General features: G+C 44.0%; 1 pseudogene; it reads right to left on the minus strand.

The window, feature by feature from the left end:
• Positions 1-3021: 3021 nt before the first annotated feature.
• LOC123088467 (disease resistance protein RGA5-like) lies at positions 3022-10701 on the minus strand (annotated as a pseudogene).
• Between the last annotated feature and the right edge of the window lie 29 nt (positions 10702-10730).

The following is a 10730-nucleotide window of genomic DNA, read 5'->3' on the forward strand; positions in this document are numbered from 1 at the left end:
CTCGAGTCCTATGTTCGCGCCGGCTGTGGGTGGGTCGCAATTTTGGCATCAACTGGTTAAAGTCCGGCCGATCTTTCGGTCCCTTGTTAAATTTGTAGTTAGGAACGGTAAGTCTACTCGATTTTGGCTCGATTGGTGGGTCGGGGACTCCACGCTGGCTGCTGCTTTTCCGGTTCTATTTTCATATTGCGATGATACTGAGGTTTCTATCTCTGAACTCTCGGCTAGGGGTTGGGTTCTGGATTTTCGTCGTTCTCTTTCTCCTGAAGAGTTGGAAGATTGGCAGCGCCTTACTGCTTGCTTCCCCCTGCTCTCGGAGGAAGAGGATGCCGTGGTGTGGCCCCTCTCCTCTTCGGGGCGTTTTTCGGTTAAATCTGCTTACTCCAAGCTTATCCCTGGGGGGCGCCCGGTCAAGTTCAAGCATATCTGGTCGGCTCGAATTCCTCCTAAGATCAAGATATTTCTCTGGCAAGCTGTCCGGGGTAAGCTTCCGGCGGCCGATCAGATTAAGAAAAGAAACGGGCCGGGGTCCGACAGGTGTGTGCTATGTGGGGCACTGGAGAACACCGAGCATATTTTCTTTCACTGCTCTTTAGCTAAACTTATGTGGTGTTGCATCAGACTTTGGTTACATGTAAATTGGTCCCCTTCCTCCTTTGAAGACCTGAGGCATTGTGTCAATCTGCTCTCTGGCCATTCTAAAAGAGTATTCTTAGTGGGATGGGCTGCGATTGGCTGGTCGTTGTGGACTACTAGGAATAAGTTCTCGATTGAACGTATTTTTCCAGCTAATCCTGTCAATTGCTTATTTAAAGCCAATGGTTTCTTGCAGCAGTGGAGATTATTGACTAAAGAAGGGGACCTCCAGGCCTTCGACGCCATGCTATCCAAGATGAAATCTACGGCATCTGGGCTTCTTCGGCTTTCTTTGAGGACGGCTTCCTGAATGTTCTTTTGGTGTCTGGTTTAGGCTGGCCTGCGTGCCATGTGAGGTCGCTGGCCTTGTAATGATATTTTATCTTCCTCGTGTGATACTTTGTTGGGTGCTGGTTGTTGGTCATATACTCTGCCTGGTGGCTTTATCTATAAAGTCGGGCTCTCGCCTTTTCTCTAAAAAAAATGTACCTTTGTTGGGTTGGGAGGGGGGGGGGGCAAGGGTCTAATGCTTAGTTAATGGCTTGCTTGGCTACTGTACTTTATAACATCCCCGTGGCCTATTGGCACCATCCTTTTTGTTGAAAAAAAATCCGAACAGCACTTTTCAAGATATTTGGCACCTAAATGTTGAGTTCACTTGACTCAGGGTAACTGTGTGTGTAGTTTCCACCTAGGAATGGGCCCAGGTCACGGCTGATCTCGGGCCTTGTAAATAAGGCCTATTTGGAACACAGATCTGGTGTTTATTCATGTACACAAATGGCTCTGCGCTCAGTAGAACATATACCTGCACTGGGCTCACCAGAACCTGCGACAGCCTTGGGCTTTGTCGATTATTCTGTGCTCATGCATGCATCTTGTGTTTGTTTATTGGGGATTTAGGGGTGCCATAGATTCGAGCGGCATGAAACTTACTCTTGCAAAAATGCTGCAGATCGGAAGGGAGCTTCAAGGAGTTCAGCAAACAACGAAGAAGGTTTCGAAGAGTTCCTCGAAGGCATGTTCCCGTGATCTGGCTATCTTTGTGGCTACAAAAAGTTGTTCCATGCTCTTTCGGGGGAAAAACGAGCACCACCGATCTTGTATAACAAAGCCATTAGTAGTGGAGTGGCAAATCGTTGCAAATCCGACCCTTGATGTGCTTTGACCACAAGTCAATGTAGGTGCGCTATCTGTAATTATGTGTGCCCGTGTTGTTTCATTTTCACATTGCTTTCGTAGCTGTGACTGTGAGAGATGCCTGTTACTCTGTTAGTCAAAGAAAAGATGAATGTAACTACTCGTGGATCTACTTTAGTGTTACGAAGGAGTGAAGGACAATTTCAACAGCATTGAGCCATTGACTTGTGTATTTATATCAGCTAGCCTGCCTAGTTTCAACCCAAAAACAGTGATGAACTTGATATTACAATTGCATTATACCTCGACAGTTGAAAATAAGCAGCAGCTTCCAGTTACTTAGACTACCCATAATGGGAGTAACATAGGTAGTAACATCACACATATCTAGATAAAATAGATGATGTGGCAAGCAATAAATGAAAAAAAAAAGAGAAAAGTGGTAACATAGCTAGTTACTAGTAGTAGTAGTAATATCACACATATCAAGGCAAGATGTGTCTATAGCCTAATAAATAAAGGGTTGCATGTTATCACACATATGTTACTACCCACTATAGAGGTAGTAACATAGACTAGTAACATGTCGATGTTACTACTCTATGTTACTACCCATTATGGCTAGTCTTATGCCTTCCTTGCATGCAGGTGGGGGGTATTAATGCCGCAAGCACGCACATGTCTATATGCTCTTAACCCACTCGCTTGAAGCGTATTTCTGAGTTTTTTTTAGGGGAGCGTATTGCTTTTTATTTTAGACAAAGGGGAGCATATTGCTGAACTGGCTGCCGCCCACGCTCCACGGGCTCGATCTCTTCTTGGGCTTCTTTGCTTGGGCCTGCCTCTTCATTATCAGTAGGACTGGGCGTAACAGACGGACGCTTCGCCCATTAGCAGAAGCCAGCCGTTTTCTGTCTACACCACTGCTCTAATACTATTGATCAGGGTCGTCATTTGTGGCTTGGGCGATCGTATGACCCAATATGTATCTCAATGTTTATTCCAGTGGATCAATAAAGCCTGGCAATTCTTATGTTAAAAAAGAGTAGTTCCATCAAAAAAGAAAAAAACACAAAACACACTGTCTTACAGCGTCTTCGTTCACTTCGTTCCTCCACCCGCACCGAGTGCACTCTCCGTCCCAAGCGACTTCTCGCCGGATTACTCTATCCAGATATCGGCGGCCGTGGGAGATGGAGACAGGAGGTCGTCGTCGAGCGACCAGAGAGGGCGACGTGAAGGAGGTGTATGGCGGTCGGGCGCGACGCCATCTTATTAAGAGGGAAGGCACCGGCGAGCGGCAACCACCCTGGTAAAAGAGCTACCATAGGGCAACTGAGATAGATTTATTTTTGTCCTATATATACATACATAGCTGTCTGGCACCTAACTGAAATTGTACATAGTACCAAGAACATTTAGTGCGAGTTGAACTAATCTGCTACCTGCTACAAGTTCAAACAAAAGCAGGTACTTGCTGGCTGCTGCGACGACCTTGGTTAGCCTCCTACTGTACTTGTTGTGCTGGCCCTCGAGGGCTCTGCCTTCAGTCAAATTCTGAAAAAAATAGCGGCCGGTCACTGCTCTTTCTTATTTGATTAAGTAAATTTACTTGTTAACTTGATGGCAAAACTGCTCTATCGGCACAAGTTGAGACAAAAAAAAGTACCTGGAACTTCCTGACACGAAGAGGACTCCACTGACCTTGAAATCCAGACCAAAAGGACAAAAAGTAGGGTTAATTGAGGAAAGAAAGTTGAATTAATGGACATCTTTGCTTGTTTACATAAGGAATGCTGGAACTACCTTTTATCAGCTGGTCGAGCTCCCATCTCCTGTCATAGATTGTTCAAGTGTCTTGTCAAACCAACTTGATATACCAAATGCGTCTTCATCTGGTTCCATTGTCTTGTCATATATATTGATCTTTTTCTTCCCCACAATCCCTTCTGGTTCCAACCTCTTGTCAAGGTAATGTTGTGCAAGAAAACTTGATCCCATCAAATGATATGAGTAATCTGGCTCTATTATCTTGTTAAAGACAGTCTTGTTCTCATCAGCTTGTTTTTCCTCCATAATCCCTTTTGCTCCTAGCAATTCATTAAGCCAATATGATTCTTCAATCTGTTTTTTGCTCGTGTCACCACAGGAGGTATAATCCACCAACTGCATATTGATAATAGGGTTGCTCGGATGATTACTAATGAAGGTCCTCGAGGCATACTCCAGATCAGCAGCTGCACCCCCAAATTTTACAGAGATATTTCTAAGGCCTGGCATAACCTCAATAGTAATTAGTGCATTACCCGGTTTATACCGTTCATATGGGGGATGGAAGGGAGAAATAACAAGTTGGTCCACCGGTGGAATGGCATTGAAAACAAGCCTGAGCTTCAAGAGTTTAGGCATTGCATGCGCCTCAAAATTTATGCAAGCTATACCAGTCGAGAACCTCAACTCAAAGTACTTGAGAATCGAGAACCCGGCCTTGTCAAAGATGATCTTGCCAAGGGGTGCCGTCTCCACATACAGCGACAGATCAGTCAGTGCATATAATCCTCTAAGAGTACCAACACAAATCATCTGAAGTTCCTTAACTGAAATCTTCAAAACGCACAGGTTGCCAAGTTCTGTAACCCACTTAGGAATTCGGTAAAATATGATGCCGCTGTGTGGCGAGCATTCAAATCTCTGAAGAAGAGGGGGAGGTGCCATGCGACCCAATGAAATGGTTACTTCTGGAGCGCCATGAATCACAATATTTTCAACCGAGGAGCCATGAGCCACTACTATAGTTTTCAGATTGCCATGTCCTCCGATCAAAGAACCCAGAGCTTCCATGCTTCTCTGCAGATGGTGGGAAGGGTGTGTGGAAGAACTGTTTAGATGTAGATCCTGCAGGTGGTTCAGCTTGCCAAGGTTCCACAGACTGAGGACAGAGCCACTCAGGCTGCTGCCAATCCATTCCAGCAGATTTGTGTCAACTGGAAGAGTCAGGTGCAACAAGTGTGGGAGATGTATAATATCCCATGGAATAGCAGTGACTCTTGTTGCATCCATAACATCCAATGTTTCCAAATATTGCAGCCTTCGCATACAATTTGGTAGTATTATGCCGACATCACTTGTAATCTTCAAATATCTTAGCTGAAACAGTTCTGAAATCCCAGTCAGGTCTATGGGATCAGGGTTGCCGCATTCACCAGATAGTTGAAGGTTCAGAACACGGATAAACTTGAACTCTCTAATACAAGGCATACACTTGAATAATCCAAAATAATTAAGTGATCGAACATGTGCCTTTGTGATATTTGTTGGCGTCTTGGCATATTTTGCATCGCCAAAGAAGAGAGATAGTCGACGAACCTTATGAGAAAGTGCTATATTCTTTCGATTGTAGTCTACTGCCACAATGAAATTCTCTTCCGCAGACTTGTGTCCAATAAGATCATGTACCACTTCAAGAACCGTACAGGACAAAACCTTGTTGTTGTAGTTGATATATAAAGGTTGGATGAATCGTCTATCAATAAGTTCATCAAAACAGATCCCTGCAGCTTTTTCCAACCAGTCTTGATCTTGCTTTTTCCCTTTTTGTGTAACAATGAAGGCTTCAGCCAGCCATTGCTTCACCAGATCATCCTTCCAGATTATGGAACCCTCTGGATACATATGAAGGTACAGCAAGCATGTCTTCAGATAATGAGGAAGATTATTGTAGGTAAGGTTCAGTACTTGTCCCGTTCTTTCTAAAGTAGAACTTGACCACAGATGGGACCTCAACGAATCGCGTATGTATGTCAGCAAATCCAGTGACACTGCTGTCTGGTGGTTTCTCAAATGACTAGCTATGTTGATTGTTGCTAGCGGTAAACCACCACATATATCAACAATTTCATCTGAAACTTGCTTGAATTCTTCGGGACACTCACTTCCAGAACCAAAAAGTTTGTTAAAGAATAGCTTTCTTGAGTGATAATCGTCCAGAGGTTTCATCTCAAAAACATGCTCCGAGTGATCACAGCAACATGTTAACGCAACATCTTCAATCTGTGTAGTTATTATTATCCTGCTGCCATGGTTTCCCTTTGGAAAAGCATGTTTAATAATATCCCATATTGATGCATCCCACAGATCGTCTATAACAACCAGATACCTGTATGGCAAGAATTCACACATATTGCATATATTGTGTTAGGCTAATAGTAAAAATTGATGTTTGGTGGGTTAACATAAAATAAATAGTAAGTATAAGAGAACAGGATTGACATTACCTTTTATCATGCAGATGTTTGCTGATATTAGTGTCGCTGATGCCAAGTTCATTCGAGTTGGTAGGTAGTGGCTCCTTCGGGTGGAGTTGCAAGAACAAGTCACGGAGATGTCTCTTCATGTCAGGCTTTTTGGACACTCGAATGAAAGCTCTGCAATCGAATTGCATCCCAATTCTGTTGTACAACACTTCGACAAGTGTAGTTTTACCTAGACATCCAGATCCAAGAACAGACATGACCTTGAGCTGCTGCTGATCATCCACATTGTTAGCAGCCAGAGAGTAGATAAACTCATTCATCCGGCCATCGATTACTATGTGATCATCTGTTTCTTCGTACGGCATTCGAAGCAATATGGACAGTGGACAAGAATGTACGCCTTCTCAAGTTACTGCAACAATGGAGCTTATACCTATCGTGCCGTTCAATAGCCTCCTGGATATAGATCCTGAATTCTGATATTGTTTCTGCAATCTTGGGCTTATCAGGGAGACGAGGGAAAACATTCATATGAATGTATTTTCTGGTTTCGAAACCATCATCTGACACTTGTGCAGTGTATTCAATCTATTTGTACCACTTGATCCTCTTCTTTATCATCTTCTTTTTCTTCCGCTTCTTCTTCTGCCTGTTGTTGTTTACATAGTCAGGTGGCACAAATAATAAGTTGTCCATGTAATCCTCCATATCATAGGACAGTTCGCGTGCCTCATTCATCCAGCACATGGCTATCGGGGGAGGGTCCTCCACCTCTAACAGTTCATCAAGGTAGATGCTTATCTCTTCAACATCATCTTTAAGGAGGCGCATCCCATCCTTCACCCTCTTGGAGGAGAACCCCTGACGAGATGAAGGAGCTAGCAGCAGCATGTCCAGCTTCCCAACAAGGGATCTCATGGCGCCCAACGAAGAACTGATCACCGAACAATGGCCTTGGAGCAGGTGGTTCATGGCGCTGTCAACCTGGAGCATGAGATCATAAATGTCCCAGCCGGCGCCAGTGCCTGAGCTACCGCCGGCGGCAGCGGCGATGGGGCTGAGGTAGGGGTACAGACGGTGTGTGTTGGGGTCGATGCCCTTGCGGAATAACTTCTTCCGCAGGTGCATGTTCCAGTAATTTTTTATGTCGTTGTCCGTCTTCCCCGGCATCTTCTCCGCGATCTGTGCCCACCTAAACCAATCTCGATCGATCAGTCACCTGAGTCTGGAGCAGACGGTAGATACAACAGAAGCAATACAGAAGAATAATGCATACTTGTTGCCGAGGATGGAGTGGAGTTGGATGATGAGCTTCCCCTCGTCGTCAGTGAAGCCGCCACGCTTGATGTTAGTGCGTAGGTGCCTGGTCCAGCGTAGGCGGCAGCTCTTGCTGCAGCGGTCGAGGCCAGTGAGCCGCCGGATGGCCCCCCAGTTGCCCATGCCATTCTTCTGGATGTAGTCCACCAGCAGCTTGTCCTCCTCCGGCGTCCATGGGCCCTTCTTCAAGAACGGCGATCTATCCATTGATTACGTATATTTTTTGAGCTTTCTCTGCCTATAAGATGGTACCCGACCAGTTCCTGAGAGCTAGCCAACACCCCGGGGTGTGGTGATCTGATCAATGCTTGATGTCTAAGAACTGAGCCAGAACTTTGTTTCCCTGATTTGGCTGGAGGGGTGCTCTCTCCTGTGTCATTGAGAAGTGTTGCTTATGACCAGCATAAACCACGAGCTCCCATGGCCTTGCTTGATTTTTTTTCCCATCAGTTCTGGCTCTCCCTTCCCCTTAGTTCTGGTCACAACTCTGAAATACATATCCGCTGTTCAAAATATAAGGCATAATTCTGTCAAAGAAAAAAAAAACTTCCACCTATGATCCTAAAACTTCACCCACATTAAAATAGAAAGATCTACCAGCTACCACCTTGGTTTGAGCATCTGGCTGGTGGCTACTGACAACTAACTGAAATACATAGCAAGCATAAGCCGGCAAAGATGTTTGAACTTACGCACTTGTCTCTTAGTAGAAAAGGATTAACCAGAAGCATGCATGACCCAGTCTTAATAGGATTATATAACGTATTATGCTGTTCCTATCCATGTGAAAACAAAATTAGGGGGAAGTGACTCTTGAACTAATCTGCAAAGGCCGGTCATTGCACCTTCTCCTAGTAAAGTAACATTACTACAAAAGAGGGTCTCTTCTTCGGGTGAAGACGAACTCGTCTTATCTTTCTTCTTGGATGCCCCGCCGCTGTCATAGGGACCTCCGAAGCGCATCGGTTCCATCAACCAGCATTTGTCTCTTTGACCCTGAACTCCTGATGGACCTCGTTTCTTCAGCAAGCATCTTCGAACGCATTCAAATATTTGTCTCCCATGGAGAACAGTTCCTCCGTGGTGAACGGCTGATGATGCTTGCTGAAAAAAGAACACATTAAAATAGAAGCATGCATGATCGGTCTTAATAGGATTATGTAATGTATTACCCGTTAATACCAGTGTGAAAATCAAGGAAAATAACTCTTGAACTAATCTGCACAGGTCTTCGTCTAATTTCTGGAAAAAAGAATGGACAGTTATTGCACCTTCTCCTACTAAAGCAACATTACTATAGAAGAGGGCCTCTTCTTTGGGTGAAGGCGACCTCGTCTTATCGTTCTTCTTGGATGTCCCGCCGCGGTCATAGGGACCTCCGAAGCACATCGGTCCCATCGACCAGCATTGGTCTCTTCGACCCTGAACTCTTCATGGACCTCGCTTCTTCAGCAAGCATCTTCGACCGCATTCAAATATTTGTCTGCCATGGAGAACAGTTCCTCCGTGGTGAACGAGGGAAGATGCTTGCTGAAAAAATACATTAAAATAGAAGCATGCATGACTTGATCTTAATAGGATTATCTAATGTATTACCCGTTCATACCAATGTGAAAAACAAAATCAAGGAAAATGACTCATGAACTAAGCTGCACAGGTCTTTGTCTAATTTCTAAAAAAAGAATGGACGGTTATTGCACCTTCTCCTACTAAAGTAACATAGAAGAGGGCCTCTTCTTCGGGTGAAGACGACCTCGTCTTATTTTTCTTCTTGGATGTCCCGCCACGGTCATAGGGACCTCCGAAGCACATCGGTCCCATCAACCAGCATTGGTCTCTTCGACCCTGAACTCTTGATGGACCTCGTTTTTTCAGCAAGCATCTTCGTCCACATTCAAATATTTGTCTACCATAGAGAACATTTCCTCCTTGGTGAATGATGGAAGATGCTTGCTGAAAAAACACATTAAAGTAGAAGCATGCATGACTCCGTCTTAACAGGATTATGTAATGTATTATGCCGTTCATACCAATGTGAAAAATAAAATTAAGGAAAATGACTCTTGAACTAGTCTGCACAGGTCTTGGTCTAATTTCTGGAAAACGATGGCCGGTTATTGCACCTTCTCCTAGTAAAGTAACATTACTACAGAAGAGGGTCTCTTCTTCGGGTGAAGAGGGCCTCGCCTTATCTTTCTTCTTGGATGTCCCGCCGCTGTCATAGGTACCTGCGAAGCGCATCGGTCCCATCTACCAGCATTGGTCTCTTTGACCCTAAACTCTTGATGGACCTCATTTGTTCAGCAAGCAACTTTGTCCACATTCAAATAATTGTCTACCATGGAGAACAGTTCCTCCGTGGTGAACGGGGGACCTGGGATTTGGGACATATCTGCCCTTTCCATCCGCCAGAGATGACAGTACGACATATTTGAGCCACTTAAGATTGGGAGTGTAGCCTTTAGTTGTAATATGAACCTTTTTTGTTTGTGTTTTCTTGTACATGAAGTCTCCCTTAATTAATTGAATGAGGCAAGCGCTTTGTTTTGATTCAAAAAACAATATGCATGATTTTAGTTCACAAAAAGTGTGATGTTCTACACATGATTTTAGTCAAACTTTTAAATTTTGACTATTATTCTTTTATATACTAGCAATGTGCCCGTGCGTTGCAACGGATCCAAAGTAGAATAATACTTGTTCACAAACTTGAAAGAAAACACTCTAGTTTTGATATACATATATCACTAAACATATATTATGTTTCACTCAAAATATATTCCTTGGGCTGTTTTGATGAGGTGAGGGAGGGATATGGTTGCTTTGAAGATAATAAGGGGTTTTCTGTAACTTGGAGTAGAGAAGTGGGCTATTATTGTAAAAAGGCCACAACTATCTCACAGTCGTTAGATGCAGATCCATTGGTTAGAAATGACGGATGGCAGACACACCATCATCACCAACTGTGTCTTTTATAGGAGTAGAGATTTATATCCGATACTTGTAAATAACATGTGCAGATTTGTCGTGAGAAATACATTCATAATATCCAAATTTTACTATTATATTTATCAATAAGTTATAATATAAACAATTTGTCCAAATTATGATTTGAACCGTGTCCGTGTGCGAAAAGGAGCCACTTGAGCAAATTATTGGTACCATAATATGTAATGCAAACAATTTTAACTCCTCCATGAAGGTGGCGTGGGTTGGATGTAAACTGTACTAATATATTCTCTAGGCCGGCAGTTCTAGCTACCCATTAGTTGGCCATGGCTGCTGTTCTGTGTCCTCCCTAACCTCTTTTCTGTATCCACGGAACTACATGAATTGATCTTCCAAAACAAGAGGGGAGAGGTAGGGGAGGGGGGGGGGGGGGGG

The sequence above is a fragment of the Triticum aestivum genome, chromosome 4A (assembly GCF_018294505.1).
Source record: "Triticum aestivum cultivar Chinese Spring chromosome 4A, IWGSC CS RefSeq v2.1, whole genome shotgun sequence".
NCBI classification, from domain to species: domain Eukaryota; kingdom Viridiplantae; phylum Streptophyta; class Magnoliopsida; order Poales; family Poaceae; genus Triticum; species Triticum aestivum.